Source organism: Giraffa tippelskirchi, chromosome 1 (genome assembly GCF_054371585.1).
Source record: "Giraffa tippelskirchi isolate mGirTip1 chromosome 1, T2T-mGirTip1v1.2.pri, whole genome shotgun sequence".
NCBI lineage: Eukaryota > Metazoa > Chordata > Mammalia > Artiodactyla > Giraffidae > Giraffa > Giraffa tippelskirchi.
The window spans coordinates 207,871,250-207,893,678 of NC_137275.1; the positions used below are offsets into that span (position 1 = coordinate 207,871,250).

At 37.4% G+C, this 22,429-nt stretch overlaps 1 long non-coding RNA gene across 1 annotated transcript in view; it reads right to left on the reverse strand.

The window, feature by feature from the left end:
- Positions 1 to 22,429, reverse strand: part of LOC145519862 (uncharacterized) — a 279,023-nt gene that overhangs the window by 111,181 nt on the left and 145,413 nt on the right. Inside the window, exon 3 of the long non-coding RNA XR_014063986.1 lies at positions 15,243 to 15,361. This is a non-coding gene — a long non-coding RNA (uncharacterized LOC145519862). The remainder of the gene's footprint in view (positions 1 to 15,242; positions 15,362 to 22,429) is intronic.

The following is a 22,429-nucleotide window of genomic DNA, read 5'->3' on the forward strand; positions in this document are numbered from 1 at the left end:
AAGAACACAGCAGAGAACACAGCTGATGAGAACATCAGCACTGAAAACCTTCCAAAGAAACCCTTGAAATTTGATTGTAAGATGCTTTGATAGATTAGGGAAGAGTAATAGAACATGAGAATTAGCAAAGATTTCACTGTACTAATTTTCTGGTTCCAAACGTTTGCCTGAACCATATTTATTAAAGAGAAATCTTAATGTGTCAAAGAATTCCAAAGTTTCAGACATAAACTTGTTATTATCTACTCTATTGTATATCAGTTCCAAAAATATCTGAATAATGTAGCTAAATAGCTAAGCTTAAAACATACAAAAAGTGTTGGGGAATTATATTTTTACATCTTTTCTTGTCTCTAATTATCTACCAAAACTTTGACTCATGCAGGTGCCTAAAACCTGATCCTGTACCCATTCTCAGTTAATTCTGTCTGGAATTTCTGTTAGATTCTTTCTTCTACTTGGGCAAATTTTTTAAGTTCTTTTAATATCTGTTACCTCTAATAAGTCTGTTGTGAGGATTAAATTACATCATCTTTATAAATGCTTAGCCAAGTATCTGGAACATTAAAGAAAAACAACCAAGAACTCAATAAAGCTTGCTGTGCTGTGTGCTTAGTCACTCAGTCTTGTCCGACTCTTCACTACCCTGCGGACTGTAGCCTGCCAGACTCCTCTGTCCATGGGGATTCTCCAGGCGTGAATACTGGAGTGGGTTGCCATGCCCTCCTCCAGGAAATCTTCCCAACCCAGGGATCAAACCCAGATTTCCCCCACTGCAGGTGGATTCTTAACCATCTGAGCCACCAGAGAAGCCCAAGAATATTGGTGTGGGTAGCCTATCCCTTTTCCAGGAGATCTTCCTGACCTAGGAATTGAACCAGAGTCTCTTTCATTGGATTCCTTATCAACTGAGCTACCAGGGAAGTTTCCAATGAAGTTTATTTCTATTCTTACTACTGGCATCGATACAGCTGTTGCTGCTGCTGCTGCTACTACTATTAGTAATTTTTAAACCAGAAAATAGGCACAGTTTTAGTCTCCTGGTTTGGAGGTGGAGTGCAACAATATTTATTTTCACTTATTTATTCTCTACACCCTCTTCCTTTTATCTCTTTTAGCTTTTCTCCAGGTTGAACCATCAAGATCTATGAAATAAACCTTGGCTTCAAGAGACCTCAGAGCAGAAGTACCTTCTCACTGAGTCTTTTATGGTCCTAAGTTCACATATTTAGCCCAAGCTGTCTAATTGGCTATGCTACATGAAAGTCAGCAGTAAACAAAGCAGTCGAGAGTGTGTCACTTTTAGAATTGTTTAAAGATACAATTCACATTATTTTTGTGTAAATAAAGCATTTGGGAGAATTGCAGAGAGGGTATATGTCTGTGTCTAAGTCAGAGGTTCTGAAACATCATGATTTTGCTATCCAGGGGACATTTGACAATATTTTTATATTCTTGGTTGTCAAAAGATAAAAGAGAGGTATGACTGTCATTTAGCGAATAGAAGCCAGAGATGATGCTAAACATACTACATTCACAAAACAGTCCTGCACCAAAAGAAATAGAGGACCCACAATGTCAGTCATGAAAATGTTGAGAAATTGATCTAAGTTGAGACATATCAAAAGAAAACATTATACAGGGAAGCTAGAGTTGAGAGCTGCTTCGAATGGAAATCAACAGCTTCAGCTAAAATTTCTGAGGAAAAATATACGTTTTCAAAACCTGTAAAACTCTTGAGTCAGTAGAGTAGCTACCAGATACTTCTGCACTAGAGTGAAGTAAACAGAAAACTACAATAAAATTATATCTGTGACATAATGAAAGGACAGATTTGGCAAAAAAAATAAAAATAAATAAAGGCATAGGAAAAGGAGGGGAGAATTAGAGGATAGAGAGAAAAGGTGGATAATAATTATTGGCAAGATGGTGGAGGGAAAGATTTACCTTTCTCTCTGTCCCATATCTCATCTTCAAGAATGCTTTGTGATTGATTCAAAGTCCTGGAATGAGGGACCATGACTCTGGGCTGGAATGTGCTTTCTCAATGCTTAGTTGTTTGAGGCAGCATTTGACTTCAGACAATGGAAAACCATCTCTTTATTCTGGAGGATGAATAACATCCATATTTGAATTCAAGCTCAACCACATGGAGTCTTGATTCTTTCTACTTCCTCTTGTGTACAGTGGGTCTCCTCCTTGTTTTTATCTACTACCAACAGAAAATCAAATTTTATTGATATTTATAAAATATCTGTTCAATAATGAGGACCCCTAGGACCTTTTCCACTTCCAATTCTTCTAAAATTCATTTTCTTGGCCAGGACATCTCATATTCTATTTGACAATATCCAATAATATATTCCCTCTTAAATGTGAGAAAGGAAGATAAATGTTGAGTAGCTATAATCCCAAAAGGAAAATGAATAGTGATCATCTAGTAAACTAATTGGTATCATATTCATTGAGAATGGAATTTATTGGAGATTAAATGTATATGTTGGGGGGTGGTGGTGTCCATCAAAAGAATAATCTCCTACTTACAGTTTCTGTCCTAACCCAAAAAATTTGATTCTGGTATTACATCTTAATTATTTCTCTCTCTCTCTCTCTTTTTTTTTTTCTCTTGTATGGTGGTGGTTGTGGTGGGTTTAGTTGCTAAGTCATGTCTGACTCTTGCAATCCCGTGGACTGTAACCCACCAGGCTCCTCTGTCCATGGAATTTCCCAGACAGGAATATGGGAGTGGGTTGCCATTTCCTTCTCCAGGGGAAGGATTCCCCTGGATCCTTCTATCCAGGGATTTAACCCCATCTCCTGCATTGCAGGTGTCCTCTTGCATTGCAGGTGGATTCTTTGCTGACTGAGCCACTGATATATGCGTATGCTGCTGCTGCTGCTAAGTCGCTTCAGTCGTGTCCGGCTCTGTGCGACCCCATAGACGGCAGCCCACTAGGCTCCGCCGTCCCTGGGATTCTCCAGGCAAGAACACTGGAGTGGGTTGCCATTTCCTTCTCCAATGCATGAAAGTGAAAAGTGAAACTGATGTCGCTCAGTTGTGTCTGACTCGTAGTCACCCCATGGACTGCAGCCTACCAGGCTTCTCTGTCCATGGGATTTTCCAGGCAAGAGTACTGGAGTGGGTTGCCATTGCCTTCTCCTTCCAGATTACTAGGACCAGACATATTTCACTGTCAGAAAGTTGTTCCTTATTTCAACCTGAAATCTGTCTGCCTGTTACCATTTATCCATCCTTTCCTCGTAGGAAATTTGTGGACTTCTGATTAAGTCTTGGGGCTTCCCTGGTGGCTTAACAGTTAAGAATCTCCCTCCAATGCAGGAGACACTGGAGAAGAGACATGGGTTTAATTTCTGGATCAGGAAGATCCCCTGCAGGAGGAAATGGCAACCCACTCCAGTATTCTTGCCTGGAAAATCCTATGGACAGAGGAGTATGGTGGGCTGCAGTGCATAAGGGTCACAAAGAGTTGAACATGACTGAACGCACAGCACAATTAAGTTTTACCACACACACCCTAAGATCAGCTCTATACTTTCCTGAGGTATTTTTCTGGGGTTATCTATTTATGTCTCTTTTGCTCAAAGAAGTAAGGCCAAATAAAATGATGCTATGCTTTAAAGAAAAAATGCAACTACTTGTCACAAATAAGGTCAATGATGAAGAGGGGAGGCTTGTTCCCAAAATAATTTGATTTCCACAGAGTTCACTGAAAATGTCTATTTAATTTACACAGAAAGAAATATAAAAACCTGATAAAGTTGTCCCCATCAGCAGATGATAGATACCTCTTTCCTATGTTATTCTTACAAAAGTATGGATAAAATAATTACTCTTAGTAACTATTGCAATAAATATAAGCCTTAAAGGGACAAGCAGAACAACGCTAAATTCTAGTTAATTTGTTAAAAATAATATGTAGATGGGGGTAGATTTGAAAGATGATATCCAAAACTTTGGCTACCTCATGCAAAGGGCAGACTCATTGGAAAAGAACGTGATCCTGGGGAAGATTGAGGGCAAGAGGAGTAGGCAACAGAGGATGAGATGGTTGGATGGCATCATCAATTCAATGAACATGAGTTGGAGAAAACTCCAGGAGATAGTGAAGGACAGGGAAGCCTGGTGTGCTGCAGTCCATGGTGTCACAAAAGTCGGACAAGACTTAGCAACTGAACATACATCTAAATATTTTCTTAGAAGGAATTTATTATAAAATCAAAGATTTTCAATTTCTAATGTTGATCGAAAGAAAAAGTGATGCCCCTTTGCTTATCCCCATATTTTCATCCTAAGTCCTTTCTTCTTCCACTTCTGCCTTGGGTTAATCTTTCTCTTCAAGAAGTCAAGTCCTACTGATGAGGATATCAACCCTCCACTTAGCTGCAGTGTCTCTACTAATATAAGATAAACAAGTAACAGTGAATTGACTTCAGAAGTGTAGATCAAGCCTCTGTTAACAGGTTTTATTTCTGGAGAGACTACTGTGAAGTAATGAATTACTCCCTTTGCTCAGTAATTCTTTTCATTTCTGATTCAATCAGACTGTCTTGGTACTCAGTTACAATAGATCTAATAACAATAAAGTTTTATTTTCACTCAATTTCTTTTGCTTTTCTAACTTATTAAATCTCTCTGCACAAATTTCATTCCCTATCATTTCTCTCTGATTACTTCTTGGAATAGCAAAGACATTTCCTTTATAATAATAGACCGCTATGATTATTAAAAAGCACACCACTTTTTCAACACAAATTATAGGTTTTGTCCATTGAATAGGTGGATTTCAAAATATAGTATTTACTCATCCTGGATTGAATTGGTCATCTTATCAAAGATTTCTCAATCTTCATATTATAGTGAAACAGATGAGGGGCCCACAGAAGTTGTAAAATTTCTAATTTGCTTTCATATTTAAGGAAAGAAGGATTTTAAAACGAAAAATGTTTTTATTCTTCTTATTAGTGATAAGATTTTTCATGTATGTTTGTACTTTTCATTATGTAATGTGGATAAAAACTAAAGGCAGAATGTGATGTCATTTTGGCAGAGCAGTATAATAGATGAGGTAATTACTCAAATAAAGATATTGTATAAGGTTGGAGCCCAGCTCTTATTTTCCTGTTATATATGCATAGGTCCCATAACATAGTACAGTCTTACATACATACATATACACATGTACATTTAATATATATTTGTATACATAATACATCTATAAATTATATACTTAAATTATATTTTAAATACTAAAGGCAACAATTATAATTTAGATTATTTTGAATTCACACATACTCAACAAAGAAATAAAATTTGCTAATTATAGATATGAAATCTGAGGTTCTCTTAGGTAAAATACTTTGTACAAAGACACCTAAGGGATAAGACTAAAGTTAGACTTTTAAATCAGATCATTTTGCCTCTAGAGATAGAGAAGTTTCTATCTTTCAATTATTTTCATTAAATGTTTGTTGAATTTTATAGTGTGAGTGGCAAGTTCTGGCACTCATGAAACTTAATAGTAATACTTTTCATGATGATGATGTTTAACTGAGGCCTGCAAAATACAAGCAGAAATTGTGTAGTCACAGAATTTCAGTGCGTTAACATCTGCATATGTACAGACACACAAAATCATTTATGGCTAACAAAAATGACTGTGAAAATAGCCAGGTTTTGGATTAACCACATCCACACATTAATTCAGGGAGCTAGGTTGACAGACTCTGCCATTTTGAATGTATGCATTTTAAGATCAGCCTGGGAATTCAAATTGAATTTGGCCAGAAGGGGAAAGGACATGGGAGAATAAAAGGGAATTTCAGTGTTCTAGGCCTGCCACTGATACACATAACTACTATTTATATTCCATTGACCATAACTCAGTCATATGAAAATTCCTAAGTACAAGAAAGATATAAAATAGGCCGCCTTCCAGTGACAACTGTACGCTATGGAAGCAGGTAGTAATTGAGACTAAGTAAAGATCAAATTCTGTTCAACTATTTTATTTGAAGAACTACTCTTAAGACTTTGCCACAGATTATATAGCCACAGGGCATACTTTCTAAGGCAGACATTTTCACTAGTAGGTTAATAATTTCACTGTCTTAAATGAAGAAAGTTTTAAATGAAACATGATGTATCTACAATAAAATTATTTTTATTTTCAACCTTTCAAACTTGCATAAAATGACAGGTAATTTCGTGGATGTCTATAAGCATGGCTCTATGTTTAAGAACAATTTATTTAGACAATTATGTGAGAATATATTACATATCAGTTGCTATATATTGAATGCTTGTATTCCTCTAAAATTTATGTTGAAATATTAATCCCCAAGATGATAGTACTGGAGATGGAGCCTTTGGGAGCTGATTACCTGCCCAATATGCTACTGGAGATCAGGGGAGAGATAGCTCCAGAAAGAATAAAGAGATGGAGGCAAAGCAAAAACAACACCCAGCTGTAGATGTGACTGGTGATGGAAGCAAGGTCCTATGCTGTAAAGAACAATATTGCATAGGAACCTGAAATGTTAGGTCCATGAATCAGGCAAATTGGAAGTAGTCATATAGGAGATGGCAAGAGTGAACATCGACATTTTAGGAATCAGCGAACTAAAATGGACTGGAATGGGAAAATTTAATGCAAATGACCATTGTATCTACTACTGTGGGCAAGAATCCATTAGAAGAAATGGAGTAGCCATCAGAGTCAGCAGGAGTCTGAAATGCAGTACTTGGATGCAATCTCAAAAACAACAAAATGATCTCTGTTCGTTTCCAAGGCAAACCATACAATATCACAGTAATCCAAATCTATGCCCCAGCCAGTAATGCTGAAGAAGCTGAAGTTGAACGGGTCCTATAAAGACATACAGGACCTTCCAGAACTAACACCCAGAAAAGATGTCCTTTTCATTATAAGGGACTGGAATGCAAAAGTAGGAAGTCAAGAAACACCTGGAGTAACAGGCAAATTTGGCCTTGGAGTACAGAATGAAGCAGAGCAAAAGCTAATAGAGTTTTGCCAAGAGAATGCACTGGTCATAGCAAACACCCTCTTCCAACAACACAAGAGAAGACTCTACACATGGACATCACCAGATGGTCAAAACCGAAATCAGATTGATTATATTCTTTGCAGCCAAAACGGAGATGCTGTATACAGTCAGCAAAAACAAGATCAGATCATGAACCCCTGACTGCCAAATTCAGACTTAAATTGAAAAAAGTAGGGAAAACCACTAGACCATTCAAGTATGACCTAAATCAAATCCCTTAAAATTATACAGTGGAAGTGAGAAATAAATTTAAAGGGACCACATCTGATGGACAGAGTGCCTGATGAACTATGGATGGAGGTTCATGACATTGTACAGGAGACAGGGAGCAAAACCATTCCAAGAAAAAGAAATACAAAAAACCAAAATGTCTGAGGAGGCTTTACAAATAGCTGTGAAAAGAAGAGAGGCAAAAAGCAAAGGAGAAAAGGAAGATATACCCATTTGAATGCAGAGTTCCAAAGAATAGCAAGGAGAGATAAGAATGCCTTCCTCAGTGATCAGTGCAAAGAAATAGAGGAAAACAATAGAATGGGAAAGACTAGAGATCTCTTCAAGAAAATTAGAGATACCAAGGTTCATGAAAAGATGGGCTCAATAAAGGTCAGAAATGGTATGGACCTAACAGAAAGAGAACATATTAAGAAGAGGTGGCAAGAATACACAGAACTGTACAAAGAAGATCTTCATGACCCAGATAATCACGATGGTGTGACCACTCATTTAGAGCCAGACCTCCTGGAATATGAAGTCAAGTGGGCCTTAGGAAGCATCATTACAAACAAATTTAGTGGACGTGATAGAATTCCAGTTGAGCTATTTCAAATTCTCAAAGATGATGCTGTGAAAGTGCTGCACTCAAAATGCCAGCAAATTTGGAAAACTCAGCAGTGGCCACAGGGCTGAAAAAGGTCAGTTTTCATTTCAATCTCAAAGAAAGGCAATGCCAAACAATGCTCAAACTACCGCACAATTGCACTAATCTCACACGCTAGTAACATAATGTTCAAAATTCTCCAAGCCAGGCTTCAACAATACGTGGACCATGAACTTCCAGATGCTCAAGCTGGATTTAGGAAAGGCAGAGGAACCAGAGATTAAATTGACAACATCTGTTGGATCATCGAAAAATCAAGAGAGTTCCAGAAAAAACATCTATTTCTGCTTTATTAACTATGCCAAAGTGTTTGACTGTGTGAATCACAATAAACTGGAAAATTCTGAAAGAGATGGGAATACCAGACCACCTGACCTGCCTCCTGAGAAATCTGCATTCAGGTCAAGAAGTAACAGAACTGGACATGGAACAACAGACTGGTTTCAAATCGGGAAAGGAGTACGTCAAGTTTGTATTTGTCACCCTACTTATTTAACTTATATGCAGAGTATATCATGAAAAATGCTGGGCTGGATGAAGCGCAAGCTGGAATCAAGATTTCTGGGAAAAATACCAATAACCTCAGATATGCAGATGACACCACCCTTATGGCAGAAAGTGAAGAAGAACTAAAGAGTCTCTTGGTGAAAGTGAAAGAGGAGAGTGAAAAAGTTGGCTTAAAGCTCAACATTCAGAAAACAAGATCATGGCATCTGGTCCCATCACTTCATGGCAAATAGATGGAGAAACAGTGAAAACAGTGGCAGACTTTATTTTTTGGGGCTCCAAAATCACTGCAGATGGTGACTGCAGCCATGAAATTAAAAGATGCTTGCTCCTTGGAAGAAAAGTTACGACCAACATAGGCAGCATATTAAAAAGCAGAAACATTTTCCAACAAAGGTCCATCTAGTCAAGGCTATGGTTTTTCCAGTAGTCATGTATGGATGTGAGAATTGGAATATAAAGAAAGCTGAGCACCGAAGAATTGATGCTTTTGAACTATGGTGTTGGAGAAGAGTCTTGAGAGTCCCTTGGACAACAAGGAGAGCCAACCAGTCCATCCTAAGGGAAATCAGGACTGAATATTCATTGGAAGGACTGATGTTGAAGCTGAAACTCCAATACTTTGGCCACCTGATGTGAAGAGCTGACTCATTTGAAAAGACCCTGATGCTGGGAAAGATTGAAGGCGGGAGGAGCAGGGGACGACAGAGAATGAGATGGTTGGATGGCATGACTGACTCAATGGACATGATTTTGAGTAAACTCAGGGAGTTGGTGATGAACAGGGAGGCGTCACATGCTGCAGTCCATGTGGTGGCAAAGAGTCGGACACGACTGAGCAATTGAACTGAACTGAACTGAATTGAATTAGATGATGAGGGAGAAACTTCATAATTTGGGATAGCAGCCTTATAAAAGAGGTCTAGAGCACTCCCTTACCAACTCCCACCATGTGAAGATACTTGACAAGTTGGCAGTCTGCAACCTGGAAGAAAGTCCCCCCCCCAGAATATGACCATGCTGGCACCCTGATTTTGGACTTGCTGTCTCCAAAACAGTAAACAAAATATGTCTGCTGTTTATGAGCCACCCGGTCTATGGCATTTTGTTATAGCTGCAAGTATAGCCTAAGATACATTATTGATACATTAATAGAAATTACTCAAATTACCTATAAAACAGGCAGTTAAGTTAATGAACAGCATTAAACTTGTTCACATGATAAAATAACCCTGTGTGATGCAAGGTGTTTTGTCAATAAATCATATCAGTATGTATTTCTTTTTTTTTAATTTTAATATTTTATTTTATTTTATTTTTTATTTTTCTTTTTTTTTCTTTTTTTTTATAAATTTATTTATTTTAGTTGGGGGCTAATTACTTTACAATATTGTAATAGTTTTTGCCATACATTGACATGAATCAGCCATGGGTTTACATGTGTTCCCCTTCCTGGACACCCCACCCACCTCCCTCCCCATCCCATCCCTCTGGGTCATCCCATTGCCCCGGCCCTGAGCCCTTGTCTCATGCATCGAACATGGAATGGTGTTCTGTTTCACATATGATAATATACATGTTTCAATGCTATTCTCCCAGAACGTTCCACCCTCACCTTCTCCCTCAGAGTCCATAAAATTGTTCTATGCATCTGTGTCTCTTATTCTGCCTCGCATATAGGGTTATCGTTACCATCTTTCAAATTCCATATATATGCATTAGTATACTGTATTGTTGTTTTTCTTTCTGGTTTACTTCACTCTGTATAATGGGCTCCAGTTTCATCCTTCTCAGTAGAACCGATTCAAATGTATTTTTTTTTAATGGCTGAGTAATATTCCATTGTGTATATGTACCACAGCTTCCTTATCCATTCGTCTGCTGATGCACATCTAGGTTGCTTCCATGTCCTGGCTATTGTAAACAGTGCTGCGATGTATGTATTTCTTTACTGAAACAATGTAAGAAAAAAAAAATACTAGAGAAGCCTTACCTGCTATATAATAACAACAGATGGCCCTATAAATCTGATTTGTGAGAACTAACTAAACATGGTAATCTTTAGAAGAGAGTTAAAAACAAATTGAAATGCCATATAATCTAAATTCAAGAGACTTTTAGGTTACTCTTTCCTTTAAATCATTCCTTGTTTCTTTCAAAATCTAACACTAGGTAGACATTGCTAGGAATTTTTCCCAAGTGAAATATATACACTAATTAATAGGACTGATATATCTATAAAGTTTTTAAAAAACTTCAATCCATGTTATTCCTGTGGAAAAGATACACACTACAGTCTACGATGCAACATACGAAGAATGCAGTTTTGCCCTTTCTCCTACATACAGACTTGTTAGTTTCCAACAACAACCTGGGAAGCACTTACACCATCAGTTTTACTGGTTCTCAGGCCTTAAGACTCACATTGATAACTATAACATTGTCTTTCCTTGGTCTCCTGTTTGCTGACTTCAGATCTTGTAACTTCTCAGCCTCTGTAATCACATGAGCCAATTTCTTATAATACTTATATATATGTATTAAGATATAAGCATTTTCTATTAGTTCAATTTCTCTGGAGAACCCAGACTAATATATTGCTATCACAGAAATATTCACTAGAGTTTTTTTTTAGCTATAGTTTAGTTTTTTATATTTATCTATTTAGTCTATCTAAAGTAACCTGGCTTATGAGTATTTTCATGGCATTTCAAAGTTGTCTGAATCAAGTTGGATTTTTGAGTCTTTTAAATCAGTTAACCTTATTTAAAATCAGATTTCAATACTGAAATCATATTATACACATGATGATTATGTCATGATGTAACTGAGGTTCATATTAAAGGATTATCTAATGTCATTAGAAATATGTTAAAAAAATCAAAGTATAGAGGGCTCTTTATCAATTAATTTAGTGTACGAACTGTAAACATTCTTTTATTGCTTCTCACTTAGAATATGGCCAATAACTTATCACTTGTTATATATGAGGCACTCTGCCATATTTTTCATTTGCATCATCATATTTAAATCTCATAATTATTTCTCCTTTACAGATGAGGAAATGGAAGCATACAGAGGTTAAGGAACCTATCAAAAATAAACAGAAAATAAATAGTCAAATATAGATTTGAATCCAGGATATCTCCATATATATTTATATATATATATACACATATATATATATATCCATAATATATATACACCATATTATTTCTTATTCTCTATTAAAAGCCTTGTTCTCTATTTAAATAATTATTTAAACTTGCTGATGCAGGTTTTCAAATTCAAACCTTTGAGGAAGGTAATGTTTGTGTTCACCATGATTAGACTGCTCAATGCCACATCTCTCCCCATTTATGTCAGCACTAGTTATAATAATTGTGATATTGGGTGTTTTGAAGCACCAAATAAATTTCTTTTCATTTAATTTTAGCATCTTGAATTACTAGGTTGAAATATGTTAAATTTTCAATATAGACTGATTCTGATACATAAAACTGGCAATTTCATATGGGACAAGTTATTATAAATGATATTGAACTTTTTCAGTTTTTAATATTTTAAAATCTTCCATGAATTTACTATTGAAGCTGTTTTTCCTAACACTGTGTATTTTTCTTATCAATTTGTATGAGCTTTGAACATAAGAAGAACATTAACTTTTCTGACCTAAGAAGAAATTTGATGGACAGATAAGGGTAATAAAACATAACAGATAATGCTTCATATTTCAATATAAAAATTAATGTTTTGGGGGTGATTTTGTTGTTAACTAAAAGCAATAAACCACAGACGCATATATATAGACATTTAAATTACATTATTAAGGTGAGTAAGATATTTGATAATTTTATATTAAATTATTCTAAGTTAAATAACATGTGCAAAATAAATGCAAAGTAATAACATTACTTTATATATTTATTACAACATAAATATATATTATAAAAATAAAATAAATACAAAATAAATGCAAGTGAAAAGTGAATGTCCATGTATTTATTATTCTTAGCATTTTATTAATTTACAGTAACTCTGGTTCAAAGTTGAAATAACAACTTTATTTACTGCTGCTGCTGCTGCTGCTAAGTTGCTTCAGTCGTGTCCGACTCTGTGCGACCCCATAGTCGGCAGCCCACCAGGCTCCGCCGTCCCTGGGATTCTCCAGGCAAGAATACTGGAGTGGATTGCCATTTCCTTCTCCAGTGCATGAAAGGGAAAAGTGAAAGTGAAGTTGCTCAGTCGTGTCCAACTCTTAGCCACCACATGGACTGTAGCCTACCAGGCTCCTCCATCCATGGGATTTTATAGTTTATTTACTATACCCGTTTAAATCCAGAATAGCAAGCTTTTGTGCGATGAGAAAAAGAGAACGAGTGGGGGGAAACAGTATTCAGGATAAATACTACACATTTTTAAACATAAATCTCATGTGTACAGGACCTAAAATAATGAATTAAATATCTTAAGAAACATATACTTGCTTATTCACAAATGAATATTTTAAATTTTAGAAACATATGCAAACTTGTTTTCTCTTTCTCATTTTTAATAATTTCCATAGATGTCTTTCATTACCACATCTTTAAAATATACTTACTGTGTACATTTCTTTAAGATATTAACTAAAAAATTCTGGTTGTTTAGATTTTTCTTGATTCTTACAAAGGAAATGGATGAAATGATTAGTCTTAACTACAGATACAAGGAAGAATATTATTACTGAATCAATTACTGAAATAACTAATTATATCCTTTGCAAACTTTATAAATTTAGTCCTGAAAATTACATTGGATATTTATTAGCAGTAAAATGTGCAAACTAAAAGAAATTTTAAAAGTTCCCAAAGTATTCATAAGTATTGCGTGGTACCTTTGTAAAGTATCAACTTGACTAGACTGAACTCAATTCAGTTCAGTTCAGTTGCTCAGTCTTGTCCGACTCTTATGACCCCATGGACTGCAGCATGCCAGGCCTCCCTGTCCATACCAATTGCCAGAGTCCACTCAAACTCATGTCCATTGAGTCGGTGATGCCATCAAACCATCTAATCCTCTGCCGAGCCCTTCTCCTTTAGCCTTCGATCTTTCCCAGTATCATGATCTTTTCAAATGAGTCAGTTCTTTGCATCAGGTGGCCAAAGTATTGGCATTCAGCTTCAGCATCAGTCCTTATAATGAATATTTAGGACTGATTCCCTTTAGGATGGACTGGTTGGATCTCCTTGCAGTTCAAGGGACTCTCAATAGTCTTCTCCAACATTACAGTTCAAAACCATCAATTCTTAGGCGCTCAGCATTCTTTGTATTCCAACTCTCACATCCATACATGACTACCGGAAAAACCATAACTTTGACTAGATGGACCTTTGTTGGCAAAGTAACGTCTCTGCTTTTTAATAAGCTGTCTAGCTGGGTCATAACTTTTCTTCCAAGGAGCAAGCATCTTTTAATTTCATGGCTTGCTGCAGTCACCTTCTGCAGTGATTTTGGAGAACAAAAAAAATATATAAATAAAGTCTGTCACTGTTTCCATCGTTTCTCCATCTATCTGCCATGAAGTGATGGGACCAGATGCCATGATCTTAGTTTTCTGAATGTTGCGTTTTAAGTCAACTTTTTAACTTTCCTGTTTCATATTCATCAAGATCTTTAGTTTTTCTTCTCTTCTGCCATAAGGGTGGTGTCATCTGCATATCTGAGGTTATTGATATTTTTCCCAGCAATCTTGATTCCAGCTTGTGCTTCATCCAGCCCGGCATTTCCCATGATGTACTCTGCATATAAGTTAAATAAGTAGGGTGACAATATACAGACTTGACGTACTCCTTCCCCTATTTGGAACCAGTCTTTTGTTCCATGTCCAGTTCTAACTGTTGCTTCTTGACCTACATACAGATTTCTCAGGAGGCGGCTCAGGTGGTCTGGTATTCCCATCTCTTGAAGAATTGTCCACAGTTTGTTGCGATTCACACAGTCAAACACTTTGGCATAGTTAATAAAGCAGAAGTAGATATTTTTCTGGAATTCTCTTGCTTTTTTGATGATCCAATGGATGCTGACAATTTGATCTCTGGTTCCTCTGCCTTTTCTAATTCCAGCTTGAACATCTGGAAGTTCATGGCTAATGTACTGTTGAAGCCTGGCTTGGAGAATTTTGAGCATTACTTTGCCAGCATGTGACATGAGTGCAATTGTGTGGTAGTTTGAGCATTCTTTGGCATTGCCTTTCTTTGGGATTGGAATGAAAACTGACCTTTTTCCAGTCCTGTGCCACTGCTGAGTTTTCCAAATTTCCTGGCATTTTGAGTGCAGCACTTTCACAGCATCATCTTTTAGGACTTGAAATAGCTCAACTGGAATTCCATTACCTCCAGTAGCTTTGTTTGTAATGATGCTTCCTAAGGCCCACTTGACTTCACATTCCAGGTTGTCTGGCTCTAGGTGAGTGATCATACCATCGTGATTATCTGGGTCGTGAAGATCTTTTTTTGTACAGTTCTTCTGTGTATTCTTGCCACTTCTTAATATCTTCTGCTTCTGTTACTTCCATAGCATTTTTGTTCTTTATTGTGCCCGTCTTTGCATGAGATGTCCCTTGGTATCTCTAATCTCTAAATGTAGTTCAGCCTCTTCTGCTGTTTGACACTGGAGGCTGAACTACATTTACCCAAATTTGCCTTCTTGTATGTTTCTGTTTACAAGAGATTTCTGTGAAAGGCAAAGTAAAGCAGCAGCCATTAAACAGCTCACACATGTTGCCACTTACCTGTTGGCTCACTTCTTTGGCAGAAGGAAGTTGCAGAGCCTTCTCAGGATTTTCCTTCTCTTTTCTGACCTCAAGGCCAAGTCTGCAGGTTCAGCTCGATGAGGAAAGTATACTGGCTCCTACAAGACACCCATACCACCAAGGTCAGAGCAACGAGAATTGATGTGAATTTTTATGCATATCTGTGTGTTCTAGTTTGTGTTTGTGGATCCAGGCTGTTCTGGTTCTGCTTCTCTAATTGAACCTTGACTGACACAGGCACAAAATGATTAAAGGGTAGATACCAACCCCTGTGCCATATTAGTGCCTGACTCAGAGTTTGGCCAATACCTGAACCTCATGTTCTGTAACATAAATGTTCTATCTCAAAGGCATCAGGTCCTGTTTAATTACTGAGATAAGAAATGGCTGACAAAGTCAAGAAGTCAAACAACCTTTTAACTGAACCCATTAGTTCCAGATACAATCCCAGTATATTTAACCTTCTTTACTCTTAACATCTGTTATACACTTACCAGCTATGTTATTGCTCTTATTCCTGTCATAATCGAGCACGATGAACATAAATATATTTATGTACACACATGGTAGACTACAGTTGCAAAAGAGTCAGACACGATTGAGCAACTAAGCACAGCACAGCATCTACACATACACATACATATACACAGAAAAAGAGAGTGAGCAAGCAAGCAAGTGTCCTTTTTCCAATAAATTAACTATTGTGGTTAATTTACTAATGTGGTTAATCCCTGGCGGTTCTGTGGTAAAGACTCTGCCTGTCAATACAGGAGACACAGGTTTGATCCCTGGGTTGGGAAGATCCCTTGGAGAAGGAAATGGCAACCCACTCCAGTATTATTTTCTGGGAAGTCCCATAGACAGAGGAGCTTCATGGGCTACAGTCCATGGGGTCACAAAAGAGTCAAACAACTTAGCAACTAAGCAACTGTAACAACTAATGTGCCATAGAGTTGACTTTTGAAATCCATCCTATCTCTAGTCTCTAACTACGATCCTTGATGTCCCTAAAATAAAAGTTATATAGTACAATTTAACTAAATATAGAAGCAAATTATAAACATTTCAAATATATAGTATATCAGGTATCTTCTGCATTCTCTTAGGTATCCATATATCTTCCCTTTTAATAGGGATTCAGAGACAAAAAGCAAATGGTGTATTGTCTCGAAGCTATTTTTTAAAAATAGAGGATAACATTTTGTTAATGCATAATAGATGTCAAGACCTTTATATGCTGTGGGAGGCAAAATAAATACCCACCTCCAAAGGTGCAATACATATGTTACATAATATAGCAAAGGGGACTTCACAGATGCGATTAAAATTACAGACCTTGAGATGGGGAGAGTACCCCAGACTATTCAGATGGATCGAATCTAACCACATGAGTCTAAGAATGGAGAACATTTCCCAGCTGTGGTTATGGAATGAGAGAGAGAAGATTTGAGTACTCATGGAAGAAGGGTCAGAGACGAGGCACTGTGAGAAGGACTCAACAGACTATTTCAGGATTTGAAGAAGGTGAAATAGAGCCAAAACCAAGCAATACAGAGATTCTACAAGCAATAAAAGGTCAGGAATATATCCATCCCTAGATTCTTCAGAAAGAATCCTATAAATGCCTTCCTTTTAGCCCAGTGATATCCATATTTGACATCTGACTTACGAATTGTAAGATAATACATTTTTATTTGTGGCTATTTCTTATAATAGGAATAGAAAATCTGTGCAGTGGCCTATGTCATTTAGTTTTCAAAAAGGAATCAGGTACCATTAAGATTCTTCATTACAGAAGAGAACACAGATTCTCATGATGGTTAACCAAGTCCATTAAAGTCACCCAGTTAGTGAGAGAAAAAGATGAAATTAAATCATACTTCTCTCTGGACAACATTTGTAAGAGAGAGTTTTAAAATCAAAGTCCATGCAGTAAAGTTCTACAAGAAGAAAACTATAAGGAAACTTACAGATTTATAATTATGTGAGATAATGGATGAGGAATTTTCAGAATTAAGAAAATACATAAATCCTCAAGTTGAAGCAACTATCAGTTTCATAGGTAGAAGAAAGAAGAACTCAGGCAAAATAAAGAAAATCCCATTTAAAATAAGCAGATAATCTTAATATTACTAGAAAAATTATAGATATAATAAAAGAATAACAAATAGATAGACAATAGATTTCTCATCAGCAACAACAAAAGCAAGAAAATATTAAGCTTAATCATCAAAGGACTGAAGACAGAAAATCAAACTAAAGTAAAACGAAACAAATATAACCTGAAGGGATTAGAATTCTTTAACACTTAAGATTAAGAACATAATAAAAATGATTACAGACTGTTGAAGACAGGACAAACAAAATTAAATAATGAGTAAATCCATAGTTGAGGAAGGCAGTATTAAAATATTGGCAAAAGACAGGGCACATAGAAAAAGACAATTAAGAGTTAAAAATCTAAGCTTTCATATTGTATTGGAAGAGACTAGAACTTTTGATTATCATTTGTTTTATAAGTTCAAATAACTCCTAAATAGTGGAAACAACCTGAAAAAGTTTCAGATCAATGGAAAGCAATTTTAAAGGGGCAGAGGAAAATATCTTTCTCTATTGCATATTCTGGCCTCATCAGTCATAGAATAAGTTCAGTTCAGTCACACAGTCATGTCTGACTCCTTGTGACTCAATGGATTGCAGCACACCAGGCCTCTCTGTCCATCAACAACTCCTGGAGCTTGCTCAAATTCATGTCCATTGGGTCGGTGACACCATCTAACCATCTCATCCTCTGTTGTCCCCTTCTTCCCCTGCCTTCAATCTTTCCCAGCATTAGGGTCTTTTCAAATATGTCAGTTCTTCGTGTTAGGTGGTCAAAGTATTTGAGTTTCAGCTTCAGCATCTGTCCTTCCAAAGAATATTCAGGACTGATTTCCTTTAGGATGGACTGATTGGATCTCCTTGTTGTCCAAGGGACTCTGAAGAGTCTTCTCCAACACCACAGTTTAAAAGCATGAATTATTCTGTGCTCAGCTTTCTTTATAGTCCAACTCTCACATCTATACATGACTACAGGAAAAATCATAGCCTTGACTACACTGATCTTTGTTGGCAAAGTAATGTTTCTGCTTTTTAATATGCTATCTAAGTTGTTCATAGCTTTTCTTCCAAGGAGCAAGCGTCTTTTAATTTCATGGCTGCAGTCACCATCTGCAGTGATTTTGGAGCACATAAAAGCATGACTTCGCATTCCAGGATGCCTGCCTTTACGTAAGTGATCACACCATTGAGGTTATCTAGATAGTAAAGATCTTTTTTGTATAGTTCTTCTGTGTATTATTGCCACTTCTTCTAAATATCTTCTGCTTCTGTTCAGTTCAGTCGCTCATGTCTGACTCTCTGCGACTCCATGAACTGCAGCACGCCAGGCCTCCCTGTCCATCACCAACTCCCGGAGTTTACCCAAACTCATGTCCATTGAGTCAGTGATGCCGTCTAACCATCTCATCCTCTGTTGCCCCCTTCTCCTCCTGCTTTCAATCTTTCCCAACAGCAGGGTCTTTTCAAATGAGTCAGCCCTTCGCATCAGGTGGCCAAAATATTGGAGTTTCAGCTTCAACATCAGTCCTTCTAATGAAAACCCAGGACTGATTTCCTTTAGGATGGACTGGTTGGATCTCCTTGCAGTCCAAGGGACACTTAAGAGTCTTCTCCAACACCACTTATTGTTTCTGTTAGGTCCAAACAATTTCTGTCCTTTATTGTGATCATCTTTGCATGAAAATTTCCCTTGGTATCTCTAATTCTTAAAGAAGTCTCTAGTCTTCCCCATTCTATTGTTTTCCTCTATTTTTTTGCACTGATCACTTAGGAAGCCTTTCTTATCTCTCCTTGCTATTCTTTGCAACTCTGCATTCATATGGGTATATCTTTCCTTTTCTTCTTTGCCTTTCCCTTCTCTTCTATTCACAGCTATTTGTAGGGCCTCCTCAGACAACCATTTTGCCTCTTTGCATTTCTTTCTCTTGGGGTTGGTCTTCATCCCTGCCTTCTGTACAATGTCATGAACCTCTGTCCATAGTTCTTCAGACACTCTGTTTATCAGATGTAATCCCTTGAATCTTTTTATCACTTCCACTGTATAATTGTAATGGATTTGATTTAGGTCATATTTGAAGGGTCTAGTGGTTTTCCCTAGTTTCTTCAATTTAAGTCTGAATTGGCAATCAGGAGTTCATGATCTGAGCCACAGTCAGTTCCTGGTCTTTTTTTTTTTTCTTTCTTTTTTTTTGCTGACTGGATAGAGCTTCTCCATCTTTGGCTGCAAAGAATATATTCATTCTGATTTTGGTATTGGCCATCTGGTGATGACCATGTGTAGAGTCTTCTCTTGTGTTGATGGAAGAGGGTGTTTGCTATGACCAGTGTATGATCTTGGCAAAACTCTATTAGCCTTTGCCTTGCTTCATTCTGTATTCTAAGACCAAATTTGCCTGTTACTCCAGGTGTTTCTTGACTTCCTTCTTTTGCATTACAGTCCCCTATAATGAAAAGGACATCTTATTTGGGTGTTAGTTCTTGTAGGTCTTCATCGAACAGTTCAACTTCACCTTTTTTACCATTACTGGTCAGAGCATAGACTTGGATTACTGTGATATTGAATGGTTTGCCTTGGAAATGAAAAGAGATCATTATGTCATTTTTCAGATTGCATCCAAGAACTGTATTTCAGACTCTTGCTGACTATGATGGTTACTCCATTTCTTCTAAAGGATTCTTGCCCACAATAGTAGGTACAATGGTCATCTGCATTAAATTCACCCATTCCAGTCCATTTTACTTAGCTAATTCCTAAAATGTCTATGTTCACTCTTGCCATCTCCTGTTTGATCACATCCAATTTTCCTTGATTCATGGACCTAACATTCCAGGTTCCTATGCAATACTGCTCTTTATAGCATCAGACTTTACTTCCATCACCAGTCACACCCACAACTGGGTGTTGTTTTTGCTTTGGCTCCATCTCTTCATTCTTTCTGGGGTTAGTTCTCCACTGATCTCCAGTAGCATACTGGGCACCTAACAGCCTGGGGAGTTCATCTTTCAGTGTCCTATCTTTTTGCCTTTTCATACTGTTCATGGGGTTCTCAAGGCAAGAATACTAAAGTGGTTCGCCATTCACATCTTCAGTGGATTTAGAAAAGGCAGAGGAACCAGAGGTCAAATTGCCAACATTTTTGGACCATCGAAAAACAAGAGATCTCCAGAAAAACATCTACTTCTGCTTTTTGACTATGCTAAACTTTGACTGTGTGAGTCACAACAAACTGTGGAAAATTCTGAAAGAGATGGGAATAATAGACCACCTGACCAGCCTCCTGAGAAACCTGTATTCAGGTCAGGAAGCAACAGTTAGAACTGGACATGGAACAACAGACTGGTTCTAAATCAGGAAAGGAGCATGTCAAGGTTGTATATTGTCACTCTGCTTATTTAACGTATATGCAGTGTACATCATGAGAGATGCAGGACTGGATGAAGCATAAGCTGGAATCAAGATTTCCGGGAGAAATATCAATAACCTCAGATATACAGATGACACCACCCTTATGGCAGAAAGCGAAGAACTAAAGAGTCTCTTGATGAAAATGAAAGAGGAGAGTGAAAAAGTTGGCTTAAAACTCAGCATTCAGAAAACTAAGGTCATGGCATCTGGTCTCATCACTTCATGGCAGATAGATGGGGAAACAGTAGAAGCAGTGAGAGTCTTTACTTTTTTGTGCTCCAAAATCACTACAGATAGTTACTGTAACTATGAAATTAAAATACACTTGCTTCTTGGAAAAAATGTTATGACCAACCTAGACAGCATATTAAAAAGCAGAGACATTACTTTGCCAACAAAGGTCCATCTAGTCAAACTATCATTTTTCCAGTAGTCATGTATGGATATGAGAGTTGGACTATAAAGAGAGCTGAGTGCCAAGGAATTGATGCTTTTAAACTGTGGTGTTGGAGAAGACTCTTGAGAGTCCCTTGGACAGCAAGGAGATCCACCAGTCCAACCAGTCCATCCTAAAGGAAATCAGTCCTGAATATTCTTTGGAAGGACAGATGCTGAAGCTGAAACTCCAATACTTTGGGCACCTGATGCGAAGAAATGACTTATTTGAAAAGATCCTGATGCTAGGAAAGATTGAAGGCAGGAGGAGAAGGGAACGACTGAAGATGAGATGATTGGATGGCATTACCGACTCAGTGGGCATGAGTTTGAGTAAACTCTCGGAGTTGGTGATGGACAACCAGAGAGGCCTGGTGTGCTGCAGTCCCTGGGGGTCTCAAAGAGTTCGACACGACTGAGTGACTGAACTGAACCAATGCAATATTGTTCTTTACAGCATCGGACTTTACTTCCATCTCCAGATACTTCCACAACTTGTTGTTACTTTTGCTTTGGCTCTCTTCATTGTTTCTGGAGTTATTGGGCACTTGCCGACCTGGGGAGTTCATCATTCATTGTCATATCTTTTCACCTTTTCATACTGTTTATGAGGTTCTCGTGGAAAGAATGCTGAAGTGGTTTGCCATTCACTTCTCCAGTTTACCATGTTTTGTCACAACTCTCCACCATGACCTGTCCGTCTTGAGTGGCCCTACACAGCATGGCTCATAGTTTCATTGAGTTAGACAAGGCAGTGGTCCATGTGATCAGTTTCATCAGTTTTCTGTGATTGTAGTTGTCATAGAATAGGTGACCATAGTTGCATGTTTTATTTCTGGACTTGCTATACTGTTCCCCTGATTTATATTTCTATTTTAGGAAAGATTGAAGGCAGGTGGGGAAGAGGGCAACATAGGATGAGATGGTTTGATGGCATCACTGACTCAAAAGACATGAGTCTGAGAAAACTCTGGGAGAGAGTGAAGCCCAGAGAAGACTGGCATGCTGCAGTCCATGGAGTCACAAGTTTTCGGTCATGACTTAGCAAATGAACACAACAACAACCATACTTTTTGATTACTGTAGCATTATAATATAGTCTGAAGTCAGGGAGAAGGATTCCTCTGTCTCCTTGTTTCTTTCTCGAGGTTGTTTGGCTTTTTGAAGTATTTTGTGTTTCCATACAAATGATAAAATTTTTTGTTCTAATTCTGTGAGCAATGTC